The 17,477-nt window shown below is 56.9% G+C and overlaps 1 pseudogene; it reads left to right on the top strand.

The window, feature by feature from the left end:
* The first annotated feature begins 474 nt into the window (after window positions 1-474).
* LOC133759040 (nardilysin-like) lies at window positions 475-15,907 on the top strand (annotated as a pseudogene).
* The last annotated feature ends 1,570 nt before the right edge of the window (window positions 15,908-17,477 follow it).

Below are 17,477 nucleotides of genomic sequence, written 5' to 3'. Positions count from 1 at the left end.
CCTTGAGACGAACGTGAAGAGAACAGGGTGCTGCTGCCACAGATGCCTTAAAACGGGGAGCAGCTTTGGAGTGGGGTGCTGGGAGGGGCTGGATGCTGACGGCAATTCTGGCGAGGTCTCAGGGTGAGGAGAGGTAGTCTGTGCAGGTGGCAGCAGCTCGGCTGAGTGCTGTTCTGGCGTTTTGGGGCAGGCGAGGGATGCAACCGGGTATTTAGCTGAGGCGATTTCTGAGCAAAGTGTCGAAGGAGCCGCTTGGTTCCTCTCGGCTACTTATAGTACAATGCGAAAGGAGAGAGCTGAATTGCAGAAGTAATTGTTTGGATTTGGAAAATTAGCCTATCATATAAAAAAAACAAAGAAAACACGTTTTGAAAATAACATGAAGGTTTGCTGAGCAACCATTTGATAAAGAGATCATGAGTGAGACTGGCGAGCCACCCAGCCGCCTCAGGGTAGGCCAGGGACAGCGGTGGAATGACGTCAGCAACAACACTGCCGGTTTGAGGTGCAGGGGCCAGGGAAGGGGCGAACGGAGTGAAGAAAAATCATTGGCCCTCTGGGATTTCGCAGGAAGGTTCTTGGCCTCAAACATGTGCTCTCCTTCGAGAAGAGGGAGGAGAATCGTAAAGGTGGGTGTGAGGCGGGCAGCGCTGCTGCCGTTACCGCAGGCCCAGGGTGCGCAGGCCTGGGGAGATGGGGCTGCCTCTAGTTTCAAAGGCGGGATTCTGCCCAGCTGAGCTGCATGACTGGGGCTGGGCTAACCTCCCCCTGCCCCCAGCCAAGGGGTGGGCTTGACCCCCTCCCCATGCACTCTAATCCTGGGGATGGTGCAGCCACGCCGGTGGGCTTGGGGGGCAGAGCGCCAAAGCCAGAGGATTGCTCTTAGGCCCAGAGGGACCTCCGGGACTCCGCCTTGCTGGGTTTGGGACTTGTCCCCCTTTTTCTTACCTCTCTCTCCCTTATGGAGTGAGAATGTCTCTCCTGCACCTGTGCCAGCGCTGTGTTTTCATCCAGATCCATCCATGGGCTCTGCTGGGGGGGCTCTGACTCCCAGTGGGCATCTCTGGGCCTCCCAGGCCCTGTGCTAGGTCCACCTGCTCTGCCCGCTCCTACATGGACTCAGAGGGAATCTGGTTCAGGTTTCTCAACTCAGGGCGATTCTGCTCCCCTGGGCACATGCGGCAAAGCCTGGAGACATTCTCAGTTGTCAGAGCGGATATGGCGGGTGTGCAGGTGCCTGTCTGGTGGGTGGCAGCTGGGGATGTGGCCTGGCCTCCTGCAGGGCACAGGGGGGTCCTCCAGCATGCAGAGTGACCCAGCCCAAGATGTCAATAGTGCTGCTGTTGAGCCGCCCCCTGGGACTTAGGGAGAATGAGGGCAGAGAGCTGGCCCAAGTCATACACAGCCTGGTGGTGGCAGGTCCAAGGAGGCAGTCTGAGCTCCCTGACTCGGGCTGGTGCGGCCACGGTGCCTGGCATCAGCACTTAGGGCCGTGGTGCGACGTGGCATCTTTGTTTCAATGCTGGTTTTCATTTCTGTCTAAATAATTTCGATTTCAGGACCGTTCTTGTCTGTGTTTTTGTTCTCCCTTATCTTCCATTGTGCTTTCTCTCTGGGTAATCTGGGGCCTGCAGGCAGCCAAGGACGAGGAGTCCATCCCAATGAAATGCAACAGAAAGTAATTGAGCATATTTCTTTCATGTCTGAGTGAAGGATCCATCTCCCTGACACATCTCTCCTTCCTCTCCACTGCCTCTGCGTTTCGTCTGAGTTCTCCCTCCACTTCCCCGGGCTCCGCAGTGTGAACAGCTCCCTGACGCTGTCATTCAGGAGACACACAGCCTCCGGCCCTGTCGCCCGGACTGCCACGCCGCCGTACTCCTGGGGCTGGGGAATGGGGACTGCCAGGCAGGCGCCCAAGCTCGGGGTGGGGAGCAGAGGCAGTCTTAGCCGCTGAGGGGGAGGGAGGGTGTCTGCAAACAGGACTGGGGGGGGTCACAGACACCTGCAGCCATTGTGGGTCCGCGGTGGGCGCAGGAGCAGCAGGGACGCCCTGGCCAGGACTGTGAGGCGTGGGTGGGCTCAGCTCAGAAGAGTGAGGTGTGCAGGATGGAGCTGGGTCCACAGCCATGGAGATGTGGGGGGCAGGGAGGAGCCCCCTCGGGCAGGGCAGGCACAGGACAAGGTCCTGTGGGTTCCTGTCATCCTGGGGGTGACAACAGTTTTGCTTCCATCCTGGGAGACCTGAGGAGCCCCTTGAGGGTCTAAACTGGGGGGCGATGGAGTAGCTGGGAGTCTGGGGGAGGAGCTGGGAGGGGGCCCACAGGCACCTGATGCACAGGTGGGAGGGGACAGGCTGGGGCGGGGCTGTCGAGGCCGCTGGGTGACTGGTGAGGGCCGAGCATCGGGACGCTCAGGGGGACACTGGTCAAGGGCACCGGCCTGCGGAGGCATCGACCCTGACCCTGGCACAGCCGATGCCGACCTATGTGTCAGACCCACGTAATGGGCTTGGAGCACCTCTGGGGAAGACACTGGCCCCACTGGCTCCTCCCAGCCCAGGCTGGCACTGAGGCTGCATTTGGGAGGGGGTGGGAGCTGGTCCTGGGCAAACAGGATGGGGCAAGGGGCCTCTGTCCAGCTCCATAGCCACTGTCTTATCATTGAAACATCTGCTGGGCCCTGGTCAGCCCCCTCTTGAAAAGAAAAGTGAGCCCTGGGAAGGGCGGGGGGAAGCATGAGTTGGAGCTGGTCAGACTGGGTTTGTGCCCCAACTTTTGCTCTTTATGGCAGTGGGGATTTTCACATTGCTTCCTGCTCTGGGTCTCAGTGCCCTCATCTGTAAAATGGGCCAATAGCCCGGGGCTTGACAGCTGAGATTGCTTTTCCTGTTTCTGGAGGTGGGACCAGGCTCAGCCAGAGTCTGCCCAGAGACAAGGAGACAGTTCCCGGCTGCACTGGGCTGAGCCCTGACCCCAATGTCCCAGCCCCGTGATGGGCCGCGTGATTGGCCCTGGCTGGTCCTGTAGACCCAGCTCCCCCAGCATCACAGGGGCGGCTGCTTCTGGAACAGGGAGGGAGTCTCGGCGAGCGAGCGAGTCACAGCTTAGGGGCAGCGCCAGGCTCCTCCTCCTGGGAGCCAGCAGTGCTGTAGGAGGCCTGGTCACCAAACACGGGGCTCCTTCCCCCGCTTCCTGGCCGCCCAGTCCCAGAGCCCATTCTGTGCTCAGCTGGGCTCTGTGAGGAGCCCTCCTCTCCCCTCCTCCTCTCCTGCAGCCATGCCCCCAGGGACAGCCAGCAGCCCCAGGACTGGCTGCCCCACCCCGCCCCCGCCCCTCCCGGAGGAGCCTCTCCCTGGGCAAAGGCAGAGGCGAGGTGAAAACTTGGCACCGGCTGGCAGGGTCACCTGCCAGGGCTCACCGAGCTGTCGGGAGGAGAGAGCTGTGCTAACGTGTTGATCTCACTTGTCTGCGGGAAAACTGGATTTTGCCAAAGCTCTTGCCGCGACCATCAGGGGACAGGTTGGGACTGGCAGATCTCTCACTCTGTCGGCAAATTTCACTGGAAATACTTCTTTACTCTGGGCTCCCTGACCAGGAGCCCTGGAAGGGCCCCCCCAAGCCACCCCCACCCCCACCCCCACAGCAGCAGGGTGATGGCCATATTCATAGTTTCAACAGCACCTGCAGACCCTAACTCCCATGATTCCCCGCCCTGCAACACAAGGTAGGGTAGTAACTGCAGGCACCAGGGGAGGGGCACGGAGGCTGCAGCCCAGCCCTGCTGGGGAGGCCCTGGCTGTGGCCGCCCCCCAGGTCCCATGCAGACCTGGGTCCATCTGTACCCTCCTGGCATTGCTGGCCCTCCCAGCTTCCTAGAGGTTCGGCTGAGTGCGTGGGTGGCCCCCGGGTGGAGGAGACACTGTGTGTCAGGGCCCTAAGGTGGCAGAGGCTCTGCAGCCTGGGGGACCTGAGCGAAACCTATGCGACTGGGGTGGAGTGGGGGCTGGGCAGAGGAGAGGGGGCGGGGGCACATGTCCAGGACCTCACGAACAGGGCCAGGGGCAAGGTTGGGAAGAAGCCTCATGGGGTTAGGGGCGGCTCCCTTACCGCAGGGAAGCCCCCGCTCCCGGGCCCTGGGCAGAGGGTGAGATCTGGGTGTGGGGGAGCAGGAGGGCTGGCTGAGCTCAGGGCTCCTGGGGTGATTTTCTGTCCTTTTAGGGGCTCATTGCCTGGAGCCCCATCCATTGAGTTTCCCGACCCCCTCCATGGAAACGGGCCTGTATGGCTGAACCAGAGCGCCGAATCGTGAAGATAGCGACTGTGCCTGGTCCCCAGTGCCAGCTTTGGCCAGCTGTGGCGACACCGTCCCTTGTCCCTCGCCTGGCCCTGCTCTGGCCTCTCTAGCCCTCCCAGATGAGCTAACCCTCAGCAGCATCTCCCAAGCGTCGACCGGAGATGCAGCTCCATCAGCGCTGCCTGGGGAACTTTAAAAAGAGCGTAGACTCCAGGGGCTGCAGCTGAGACTCGGCTGTGGGTCTGGGGAGGCCGGCCGGCCGCATCTCCAGGTGCCTCCTGGAGCCTCTGCTGTTGACCAGCCTGGGAAGCTCAGATTTCCCGGCCCTGCCCTGCTCAGAGACACTCAATAGCTCCCCATTGCCTGCTGGAAAAGCCCAGACTCCAGCATTTGGGGCCCCCATCCTCTCCGCTTGCAGAGGGGGCTCTTGGTGGGGCAGATACAACGTGATCTGATCAAACCAAAGCTTTCATCCACGCAGCAAATCCTTACTAAGCATCTGACAATGTTGTGCGCGCCGGGGGTACAACGGGAGTGAAACAGCAGCTTGCTCAGGAAGGGGCTGGATTCCAGGGGGAAACAAAGAGAAACCGGAAAAGGCGCCCACCAGAGATTCAGCCAGGTTTCTCCTTTGCTGGACAGTAGAGGCCAGGTCTGCAGCAGGGCCAGCTCCCCGTGACCCTGGCCTGCAGGGCAGCCCCAGACCGAGGGGCCAGGTGACAGATGACAGCGTGAGGGGGGCAGCGGCTGGGCCCTTGCGGGGGTCGACTACACGCCAGGCTGGGTGGTTTTCCTTCAGCCCTGGGGTTCTGAGGTGTTTCTCAGGGCACTGTGCCAGGACGTAGACGGGCAGGTGCAGGCTTGGGAGAGAACCGGGCAAGGGCAGAGGCCGCCCCCTCCCGACCACACAGCGGTCACTCAGCCCCGCGGTGCCTGAGCGCTCTCCTGCCAGGCACGGGAAGGGAGGCAGTGTGGCCCGACGGTTAGGCCACAGGCTGTGGGTGCCAGTGTGGGCCTTGCCACTTCCACGCTGGGAGGCCTTGTGCGAGGTACTTAACCTCTCTGAGCTAAGTCCCTCCCTTGTGAGTTTCAGACAGTAATGGCATTTGCCTTACAGGGTGGGGGCTGGACTTAATCTTGTCGGCCTCATCAGTTTTCCCGTCTGTGAAATGGGCACGGTCAGAGTGACTGATGTGAGGATGTCGCGAGGGCGCGTCGGCCAGACGCAGGCTCCTGGGCTCTGAGTGTGCATCTTGGGCTCCTGGGAAGGTGTTGATTTCAGGCACCCCCCTCCACCCCAACCTTGGACTCTCATTTGCTTTGGTTACTCCCAGCCCACAAGGTGCACAAAAGATCCCGCCTTCCGCTTCTGCCTTGAGGCCATGAAACAGGATCTGAAATGTCTGGGAGCAAGACCGTGTATGGCACTGCAAAATTCTGCAGGGCAGGCAATTACAGAGCACAACAACAGACGATGGACGGCTAATTGGTCAGGGCTGAGGCCGGGCGCACCAGGAGCCTGCAATGAGGGAGAGGACCGGGGCCGGGGGGGCTCGGCCAGGGCCCAGGCTGTCTTGTTAATAACCGGACGTTTCCCCTACGCATGAGCAACATGGTCTCACTGGGAAGCGTCTGGGAAGTGCAAGCATTTCTATAAAATGGACTGCAGGTCCTCCGACGTCCCGCCTCCTGGCTGCCCGTTCTCTGTCCATATACGAGTGTGTCTTCATGATGGCCGTCACCTTGCTGTGACAGGCAGGATGAGCCAGCGCGTGATTGACTGATGCAGGGGCGAATCCCCCAGAAACCACAGAGCTGCTGTCTCCCTCTTGCTGCCTGTCCATCATGGTCAGCAGGGAGGGCCTGGCTTGTCACAGCCTCCCTGCACCCCTCTTCCCAGGGCTCTCACCGACCTGGGCTCCGCTGTGTCTGAGGTCATCGCCACCTGTGCTTCTGCAAGGTCAGGGACTGACAGGGAAGGGGGGATGGGGAGCCTGGGGCTCAGAGTGGCCAGCCTGCCCACCTGGAAGGGACACGCCCCCTCCGCTCACCTGCACGCAGGTCTCAGGGCCCCTGTGGCACGAAGGCTCTGGGGGCCCACATCGGCGAGGCCGGCTGTGTCCTGGCCTGGTGCAGAGCCAGGCTGGGGCCTTCTGAGCCGAGGCTCCGGCTGGCCCCCTGCCACCCTGGTATCTCTTCTCGAAAACTCTGTTGCCTTAATGTTTCTGCTAACCTCCTCCTTTTGAAGTTCGAGCAGTTTTTAAAAGACGATCAGCAGTAGCACCTCGAGGGGTGTCTCCGTGAAAGACCTTCACTCTTTGATCTTCTCGAAGCCTGCGTTTTGCTGGGAGAGATCCCTGCCAGGAGACACGGAGAGGAGCCGGGCGGAGCTCTAATCACGGATAATTCCTGATGCGTTCCGAGCGAGCGAGCGAGTGGCTGGTCCTGCCTGCCTGCCTGATCCCAACCCACGCCCCGATCCGGGATCTTCTCGCCACTCCAGGCTCCCGCCCTGGTCCCGCCATCATCCTGCAGTGGCCTCCCGCTTGGCTGGCTGGTCCCCGCTCTGCTCTGGCTCCATGCACCCTCCCCGAAGCCGCCAGTGTGACCTGTGAGAGTCGGGTGGAGCTGTCTCTGCTCTGCTCCCAGCGTCCAGCTCTCACTGCTCTAGGGCGCAGTCTGTGATGACAGCGCCCCGGGTCCTGCCCTCCCAGCCGTCAGGAGCCCTGGCCTCCCCTCACACCACTCCCTCCTCGTTCCCTCTCCCCAGCCCCACCGCTCTCTCCTTCACCTCCTGCAGGTCCTTCCCCTAAAGTCTCCGGTTCTGAGAGGCCTTGGCCTCCGGCAGTCTGGCTCCGCCCCCTCCGCACCCTCAGCTCCTGTCAGTTCCCCTCGAGCCCATGGAGTCTGCACACCTGGTCTTCCCTCTGCCTGGCTGACTTCACACCTGGCTGACTCCTGTGGTTCCCTCTGGTCCTCCTGCCCTCCCCCACCAGGGCAGGGGCCCCGCCGGCTCTCACCACACCCCACTGGATTCTTGGTGAAGTTGTGGCTGTCATGGGAGTTGATCCTGTTCTGTTGGGAACCCCACAGGGCACAGACTACGTGGGACACTGGGCTCTGTACTTGCTGCCCGCAGGTTGGGGAGTGTAGTGGGGACCCAGCCTGAGTGGAGGGCGCTGGGAGGTAAGAGGCTCCCGCAGGGCCAAGGCGTGAGGGGGCAGAGGACAGGAGCGTGGGCCAGCATGGGCAAACCCTTGTGTGAGGGTCTGCCTGCTCCCCTCAAGGCTGCCGGAACCAGCAGGATGGACCCAGGGGCCATGGCCCCTCTGCAGTTGAGCCGGACATGTGCTGGGGGAGTGGCTAACGAGTGAGGCGGTGCACTCCTCTCCCTGCAGGAATCCAAGGCCCCTTAGGAAGTGAACAGAGCTCGAGGGAGTTAAAATACAATTTGCTTGAATGAGTGGCGGGGCTGCCTTTGCTGCCACCTGGGCAGGAACAGAGAAGCCATGGTCCAAACTGCAAGAAGTGGTCGGAATTCAGAACGCCAGAGCTGGAGAGAAAGGGGTCTGGGCGGGGGTGTGGCTGTGGGCGACACTGGTAACGGAAGGGAGAACCCGGGACTGGGGGCCCCGGGCTGGGAGTTGGGGCCCTGTTGAAAGCACCTGTGCAGGACCCGCCCAGAGCCCTCTGTGTGTGCACACAGCTGTGCAGGTGCACCCAGCGCACGTGTGGACCCAGGCACACGCAGAGACGCGAGAACGCCTCACGCGCCCACCAGCCCGCAGGCGCATGTTCACCCCGCGTGTGGTCAGAGGCCCTCCTCCCTGGGCCTGTGAGTGTTCTATTTGTATCCCTTCCAGTAGCGCTTTTGGGGTGAAGTCCAGGAAGGCTTGGGAGCCTCTGAGCCGGGCAGGCCCCGTGGATTGCCGCCCTGTCCCTGGTGCACGCTCAGCCTCGGTAGCCCACTGGAATTGCACCTGAGCGCTCCCCGCCGACCACAGCGCCGGGCTTGTGCTCTGGGCCCAGCCTCTCGGCATGCACCTGCGCCCAGTCTGTGGGGCAGCCTCAGTTCCCGGGTGAGCCCAGGAAAGCCGCTGGCCTTCAGTCTGTCCAGCTTCTTCTTGTACGGACAGGAATGGCACCTGCCAAGCCAGCCTCTCTCTGGTTGCACTTGGAAGAAAACTCAACGCCTGATAACCCAGCTGCACCTGCCCGCTTCTGTGCTCTCTCCTGAGGCTCAACCGGCCAGCAAGTGGCAATTTAAAAAAAAATATTTATTTATTTATTTGAAAGTCAGAGTTGGTTACACAGAGAGGAGAGGAAGAGAGAGAGAGAGAGAGAGAGAGAGAGAGAGAGAGGTCTTCCATCTGCTGGTTCACTCCCCAATTGGCTGCAACAGCTGGAGCTGCGCCGATCCGGAGCCAGGAGCCAGGAGCTTCTTCCGGGTCTCCCACGCAGGTGCAGGGGCCCAAGGACTTGGCATCTTCTACTGCTATCCCAGGCCACAGCAGAGAGCTGGATCGGAAGTGGAGCGGCTGAGTCTCGAACTGGTGCCCATATGGGATGCCAGCACTGCAGGCGGCGGCTTGATCCACTATGCCACAGCGCCAACCCCTAAGTGGCAATTCTGTTCCTCACTCGAGCCTGGAACAAATCGAGATGGAGACACAGGAGTCAGCTGGGTTGTAGCAAAATCCCCTGCGTTAGCGGTGCCGCCAATGGGAGAGCACAGCTTAGGAGAGCCGTGGCAGTCAGTGGCCGACACCCCCTGGGACTGAAAATATCCCTCGACCCCCAGAGCAGCAGCCCTCCCTGCCAGGGTCGTGGTGGGCACCCTAAGCTGCCCATGTGGCTGGAGGTTAGGTTAGGTTAGGCTGGGTTAGGGTTAGGGTTAGGGTTAGGGTTAGGGGTTAGGGTTAGGGTTAGGATTAGAAAGCCCCGCCCAGGGGAGGAGCCTCCAGAAGCCACAGGAAAGGCTGTCACCAGCATTCTCAGGAGGAGGAAGTACCAGGTAGCGGTTATGGACACGGGCATATGAAAACCCGAGTTCAAATCCAGCCTCTGCCATTTATTAGCCCTTGGACCTTAAATTCTTTAATAAACTTCACCAGGCCTCAGAATCAAAACGTCTGTAAAATGAAGATCATGGTGCAAACCTCCTGGACTTGCTGGAAGATTATAGTCAATGCAAGCAAAGTGCTTAGACCAGCGGCTGACCTGCAATAAGAAGTCCATGAATGGGATTGAATTTTGAGTGGAGACAGCTCCTTTGTTTTCCTTTCTGCCCTGGACATAACAAGCTTATTCCTGCCCCAGGGCCTTTGCACTTGCTGTTCTTTCTTTAGGGAATTCCCGGTACGAGACCTTAGCATGGCTGCTCCTCCTTGTCATTCAGGTCTCTGTCCAAATGCCACCTGCTTTGAGAGACCGTCTGTGACCCCTGAGACAAAGTGGCATCTGTCTCCCCCACACCTGAGCAAGTCACCATCACATTGTTCTGCTTAATTTTCTTGGAACCCTTGGCATCCTCAGAAGCGGTCTTGTGTATTTGCTAATTTCCTTCTCATTTGTTTTCCTGGCTCCATCTTATGTCCCTTGGACGTGAACCCTGCACTGAAGTGGAGGAGGTGCTTAACCCGTACTGGTTGGATGGGTGGGTCAATGAATGAATGGATGGGTTGTGACTGTTACCTGGGAAGACTCCCTGAGCGTCCCTCCTCTCCCTCCTCCTCCTCTTTTTTTTTTTTTTGGACAGGCAGAGTGGACAGTGAGAGAGAGACAGAGAGAAAGGTCTTCCTTTGTCGTTGGTTCACCCTCCAATGGCCACTGCGGCTGGTGCACTGCGACCAGCGCATCACGCTGATCCGAAGCCAGGAGCCAGGTGCTTCTCCTGGTCTCCCATGGGGTGCAGGGCCCAAGGACCTGGGCCATCCTCCACTGCACTCCCGGGCCATAGCAGAGGGCTGGCCTGGAAGAGGGGCAACCGGGATAGAATCCGGCGCCCCAACCGGGACTAGAACCCGGTGTGCCGGTGCCGCAGGCAGAGGATTAGCCTAGTGAGCCGCGGCACCGGCCCTCTTCTTTCTTTTTTAATGATTTATTTTATCTAGCTGAAAGGCAGAGTGACAGAGCGAGAGGGAGAGACAGAGAGAAAGATCTTCCATTTGCTGGCTCGCAAGCACAGGCCTGGTGCTTTACCCAGGGCACCAGCCTCATGGGGCTGCCCATGGTCTCCGCGTGCACCCCAGCCACAGGCTTCTTCCTTCCCGTTCAGTGGGCGACATCGTCTCTCTCCGCCGCAGTGCAGATGTCCTGGTTCCTCTCGACGGACCCACCTCTGAACTACCGCTGTGCTGATAGGCTCTGGCCGGGCGCAGGGCTTAGCAGCATCAGGGGGTTGGCTAAGGGAGTCCAGGGCACAGGGACAAGGTCAAGGCTGCCACCCGAAGAGGGAGGCCTGCAATGGGTGCTGGGAAGGCACCCAGGTGTCCACCCTTCCCAGGGATCAGAAACCACCTGGCCCCGTTGAGAGCCAGATGTGGGCTCGCGGCTTAGGGCTGAGATCACACGGCACCTGCACTGAGTCTCTTGGCCCCCCGGAGGGGTTAGTGGCCGTGACATCTTTGACCCCTTGACCCCCTGTTATCTCCCTAGTGTGTGTGGGGGGCACTGTGCCCAGGAGACTGTGTTGCTATGGTAACGACAGGACCCACCCATTCCCTGCAGTGCATCTCACTCACATGTTGTCAGTCAACCCGGGGAGACGTGGGTAAGGCAGGTGCTGGCCCCACGGCTCTGAGGATAAGAGGCAGGCTCGGGGACCCCGGCGAGGCGGGGCAGTACTTACACTCAGGTGTGCCAGGTCCCTGATGGAAAGGCTGTGTCACACACTCAGGGACGGGAGGGGTGGACACCTCTGCAGTGCGCTCAGCCAGGAAGCAGCGGGGAGAAGGAGTCAGAGGCACAGAGAGAAGCTGCAGGGAGAGACCAGGAGCTGCCTGGGGCCTGGTGGGGGAGTTCTGCTTCCTGGTTCCTTCTCTCGCCAGGCCCAGAGACCTCTGGAGCCTGCGTTCCTTGTCTTTTTTTTTTTTTTTTTGCTTAAATGACATCATGGACTGTACTGTTGTTTGCGAAGAGCCTTAACTCCAACGCGCCAGAGAGACCTGCTTATTAAACCTTGTCCCCCCCCACCCCCCACCACTTAAACCAAGCAAGGACTCCAGCAAGGCACTGAGTGACCAGGAATGCGGCTTTTGCACAGTTTTATGGAAATGAAACCCGCAATCTGGGCACACACTTGTTGACAAGGGATAATTAGCTGCTGACAACATCCCTTTGGTTTGGATGCAAATGTGGTTTTCATTAGAAAGTCATCTGTAAGGCCCTGGTCCCTAGGAGGCCACCTCCAGCTGTGAGAGCCCAGCCCCTCCTCAGCAGCCCCCACAGGGGGGAGCTGGGGGCTGTGGGCTGGGCTGGACACTTGCTGTCCCTGACCAGCTGTGGCGTGGACCCCGACAGTGACACTGGAGCACATCTGCGGGGCAGCTTGCAGAAGGCAGCTCAGCCAACCCCTCCCCCACTCAGGCTCTGCCATCCTCCTCTACGCATCTTGGACCCCACTTATGCCCAGAACTGCCTGGCAGGGGACTTGGCACTCACCGGGGGTTCAGGGAGGGAAAAGACACCCGGGCCTGCAGCTTGTACTGTGCCTGTGTCCTGCAAGGTTCACCTTGTATGGCCCCATTTTTCAGAGGAGGAAACGGAGGCTCAGAGACCAGTCTCTTGCTCAAGGCCACTCCATCAGTGAGGGGCAGATGGGGATCTGAACTCCGTCCTGCCTGGCTCCTGTGTCTGTGGCACGCCCCCTGCCCACCCCTGCAACGTGGTTCTGCCGGCCCCTGCTGTAAATGAGGATAAGAGTGGCATGGACTCCCTGAGGTTGTCATGAGGATTAAATCAGTCAATGCATGCACAGAACAGGGCCTGGGACCTCAAGGTTCCCCAGCACGTGTTGACTGTGGATTAACTGAGATAGTGGCTAACACTGCGCCCTGCTGTGAGGCCAGCCGATCCTATGTGTCCTGCTCCAGACTCTGTCCCCGCCTCTCGCACCTGCCGAGTCCTGTGTGCTCACCACTACACACAGAGCAAGGGCTGGCTCCCTGCCTCCAACGCCCCACTCCTTTGAACACAGACGCCCCTGTTCCTTGCTAGCTGCTGTCACAGAAGCTCTGCTCCTCTCGTCCAACCTCAGCTTGGAACCAACTATGACCTCCAGGGCTGTTTTTCTCTAATTTTCTCCCTTAGACTTCTATCAAGTGTACAGCCATCATCCCCGCCCCCACTGGCCACTCTGAACCTCTCATTGCTTCTGGGACATTCTGGGACATTCCGTCCTCTGTAGCATGCCAGCCTTTGCTTGTGTTGTGTCCTCTGCCTGGGAAGCTTTTCCCGCCATGTCCCACCTGTCTCAAGGCCCAGTGCACACATCACCTTCTAGGTTGCATCTGGAGCTGGAATCTATCTGATGCTACTCTGAGCACAAAGCATTTGTGACACCCGCCCAGGTGTGTTTGGAAGCGTGAGATCCCAGGTATTTGTCACAGCAGCCCTTAAGGTGATGCGCATTATCCCCGTTTTACAGACTAAGGCACTGAGGCTCAGAGAGAAGAAGCAACTTGTTCCAAGTCCCGTATCTCAGAAATGCCAGGGCCCGGGTTTTCGGCACAGCCCTATGCTGCCTTCCTTCTACTTCAGCTCACACGCATGCTCCTAGGAGTGGGATTCAGTGCCCTATAAAGCCACATTTGTTTGTGATGGATCCAGGCCTCAGGCACAAAGTTCCTGTCCCTGCTCATAGCAGCCCAGGCATGGGGAACAATGCCCACACCCATCCACACAGACACCCACAGGTGCACAAGGTGGTAATGAGTGCACCTGCTGGTCCCTGAGGTTGTGTTCACACTCCAGCTCCCTGTGCTGGGCACGGACCCAGGTATCCTACTGGACATCTGCCCCGGGGTGGCTGGGGTAGGGAACAGGTCCAGCTTGGAGATTAGCTTCTGACCTCTGCTTCTGAAAATGTTCTCTCTCCAGATCTTAAAGATGGGGACTGGCGTTGTGGCACAGCAGGTTAAAGCCCTGGCCTGCAGTACCAGCATCCTATATGGGCATCGGTTCAAGCCCCGGCTGCTCCACTTCCCATCCAGCTCTCTGCTATGCCCTGGAAAAGCAATAGAAGATGGCCCAAGTCCTTGGGCCCCTGTACACATGTGAGAGACACAGAAGAAGCTCCTGGCTCCTGGCTTCGGATTGGCTCAGCTTCGGCCATTGTGGACATTTGGGGAGTGAACCAGTGGGTGGAAGACCTCTCTCTGTCTCTATCTCTCTGTAACTCTTTCAAGTAAATAAAGTATATCTTTTAAAAAAGTCTTAAAGATGTTTCTCAAATATGGCCATAAAGAAAGGAAGAGCTCCAGGGTGGAGATGCCCCACCAAGCAGAGGGCTGGCAGGTGCCTGGCCGGATACGGCAGCTCTGGCAGCTCCGAGTCACAGGCCGTGTTAACAAGCTCCACACTCCTGGTCCCCTGCGGAGGGCTTGGGTTTGATGCAGGGGCAGAGGATGAGGTCTTGAGTGCAATGCACACATCTGGGGCCTTCAAGGGGCTGAACCTCAGTGATCAAGTGTAGAAGAGGAAGAATCCATTCCAAGATCCCGGAAACAACAGGGGAGCTTTCCGGGTCTGCTTGGTCTTAAAGAGGAAAGAGAACCTCTGCTGGTTATAGGCACTGAGGTTGCTGCTGGGTCTATGGCTTTAGTTTATGTTGAGATGTGGTTCGTGAGTCCCCAAACCAAGCTGCTCCCCCGTAATTGACCCCAGGCAGACTCTACTTAGGAGGCAGCTGGCAGAAGCCAACCTAGAAGGTTCAGGGGAGGGGGCACATCTTCCCCTCAGGACGTTTCTCAGACAAAGCTCCACTAGAGATGAACTCAAAATCCCCAATCATAAAACCAGACAGAAAAGCATTTCCCATGCGTGAGAGCTAGTAGTTGTGAAAATCAGGAAGACATAAGAACCCAAAGAGCTGGACATAATAGAAAAATTCTATCCAGAACTTCATCTTCCAGCTGAAAACAAGTACGTAGCCACAGACTTCACGTTGAAAGCTTTTGATTGCCCTGAAACAGAATATCCTGTTAAAATTGTGAATACTCCACAAGGTTGCCTGTGGGATAAGAAAGACACCAAATTCAAAATCCCCAAAGCATATGTACGTTTCCATCTGATCTCACCTTTGATACAGAAATCTGCTGCAAATGTGGTCCTCTTTGATGTCTTTGTGAATATCCCCACCCACAACCTTGCGGAACCAGCTTATGAAGCTGATGTGGCACAGCTGGAGTATAAACTGGTAGCTGGAGAACACGGTTTAATTATTCGAGTGAAGGGATTCAACCACAAACTACCTCTACTCTTCCAGCTCATTACTGACTACTTAGCTGAGTGTAACTCCACACCAGCTGTGTTTACAATGGTAACTGAGCAGTTGAAGAAGACCTACTTTAACATCCTCATCCAGCCTGAGACTCTGGCCAAAGATGTGCGGCTTTTAATCTTGGAATATGCCCGCTGGTCTATGATTGACAAATACTGGGCTTTGATGGATGGCCTTTTCCTGGACTCTCTGCTGAGCTTCGTCAAAGAATTCAAATCTCAGCTCTTTGTTGAAGGCCTGGTACAAGGGAATGTCCCAAGCACAGAGTCTATGGATTTCCTGAAATATGTTGTTGACAAAATGAACTTCGTGCCTTTGGAGCAGGAGATTGCACCGTAGATGCAGTTCTAGGTGGTTGAGCTGCCCAGTGGCCACCAGCTGTGCAAGTGAGAGCTCTGAACAAGGGTGATGCCAACTCTGAAGTCGCTGTGTACTGCCAGTCGGGCACCAGGAGTCTAAGAGAATACACTCTCGTGGAGCTGTTTGTGATGTACATGGAAGAGCCTTGTTTTGACTTCCTTCGAACCAAGCAGACCCTTGGGTACCATGTCTACCCTACCTGTAGGAACACATCCAGGATTCTCGGATTCTCTGTCATGATGGGGACTCAGGCGACCAAATACAACTCTGAGGTTGTTGATAAGAAGATGGAAGAGTTTCTTTCTAGCTTTGAGGAAAAGATCGAGAACCTCACTGAAGATGCATTCAACACCCAGATCACAGCTCTGATCAAGCTGAAAGAGTGTGAGGATACCCACCTCGGTGAGGAGGTGGATAGGAACTGGAACGTAGTGGTGACACAGCAGTATCTCTTTGACTGGCTTGCCCATGAGATTGAAGCACTGAAGTCATTCTCAAAATCAGACCAGGTCAACTGGTTCAAGGCTCACAGAGGACCAGGAAGTAAAATGCTCCGTGTTCACGTGGTTGGATACGGGAAGTAGGAGCTGGAAGAGGAGTCAAACTCTTCTGGCGAGGATTCCAACTCTTGTGAAGTGATGCCGCCAGCCTGCCTGCCATCCTCTCCTCTGCTGGCAGACTCCACCATCCCCATTACTGATATCAGGGCTTTTACATCAACACTCCGCCTTCTCCCCTACCATGAAATAGTCAAACAAACTGCAGCCTTGTTGGCCTGAGCAGTGTGTCTTTAAAAATGTGTTTGTATTTTATGGACTTACACCACTGCTGCTTTAGGGCTTCTATTGGAGTTTTGCACTGGCATCACGGAATTTGATTTACTTTTTATCCCTCCTGAGATTAACAAACCCAGGGTAATAGCCGACAAGGAGAAATCTGCTGAATGGGCCCACTGTGAGCACAACACTTGCAAGCAGCAGTCTGGAAAGCCCTGGCCTGCGTCCTCTCAGACTGAGACTCCTGCCCTTGAGAGGCGCTGTTGTAACTGATGTGTCGTTAGTAACTAAATGCTGGGTACCAATACCTGTTTTTGTTTTTTAATGTATTTTTAAATAAAGATAGTTCTGTATTTCCCTTCAAAAAAATTTTGAAAGAAACTTTTGTAACAGAAATGTATTTAAACTGATTAAAAATAAAAGAAAAAAATCAAAGAATAGAAGAGACACAAAAAAGTAAAAGCAGGGCAGGTGTTGGCTTAATGGCTACTGCTTGGGATGCCTGTGTCCCATACCCAAGAGCTGAGTGATGTTCAGGTCCTTGGGTCCCTGCCTTCCAGACCGAGTGCCCTGCTCTTGGCTTTGCCTTGGCCCCGCCCCACTGCTGCAGACACTCGGCAGGTGAACGAGCAGATGGAGGATCTTTTTCTCTTTCTCCCTGACTTTCAAATAAAGAAAATCAACAAATGTAAAAAGATTAGAAAGTCACAGCATGAAACTGATAATCATTTCAGTTTTTTAAAATCTTCAAAGTGCAGAGTAGAGCAATGGAGACAAGCAGTTCCTGGCATACAGGTGAGAGGACGACACCGTGAATGCACCGTAGAAAAGAAGGGAGAAGGAAGATAGGGAGGAGGGCTGTGGGGCCCTGAAGGAGACAAGGACAAGTTCAAGATTGTTCGTGGATCACACGAATGGCTTGAACTTGCAGTTTCAGGAACAACCTGAGCAGGTACAATGCAAAGCAGGCCGGGGGGCTTCCTGCTGCCCCGGGACACGGGGAGAGCTTGGAAAGCATCACTTCCACTCCCACACAAGAAGCTGGACAAATAGGAAATGGACAGCTTTTCTCGGTTCCCTCAGAGACCCCGGGCTGCAGAGCAAGCAGCCTCCCTGGCTCTGGGGAGCAGGTGAATCCAGGGTCGCTGCTGAGCTCGGCCTGCCCGGAGCAGGAGCTGCTGGAGTCCCGGCCCGGCAGCAACGTCGGCTGAGCCTCTTGGCTCACTGCTGGAGGCTGAGGGTGGAGAAACCCTTGGGTGCCATAGAAATAGCGAAATGTTTCCTTTAGACCAAAGGAAACTGATAGGGCCAGAAACTTGGATCCACATAAAGAAAGGAAGAATATAGGAGAAAAAAAAACTGAACGAGGAGGAAAGCAAATGCTTTATTATTCTGACTCTATGACTTTTTGGTTAAGTTGCTCAAAGTCAGCAGTCATGATATGTTAGGCGATTATTACGGATATGTGAAATGATTGACAGCATTAGACAGGAAGCGGTGGGGGTGGCCGGGAACACTCTGTTGAGAGTTGTTTACTACATGTG

This window comes from Lepus europaeus, chromosome 5 (assembly GCF_033115175.1).
Source record: "Lepus europaeus isolate LE1 chromosome 5, mLepTim1.pri, whole genome shotgun sequence".
Classification (NCBI taxonomy): Eukaryota; Metazoa; Chordata; class Mammalia; order Lagomorpha; family Leporidae; genus Lepus; species Lepus europaeus.
The sequence above is the reverse complement of the archived record's forward strand: the minus strand, read 5'-3'. Positions and strand labels throughout refer to the sequence as shown.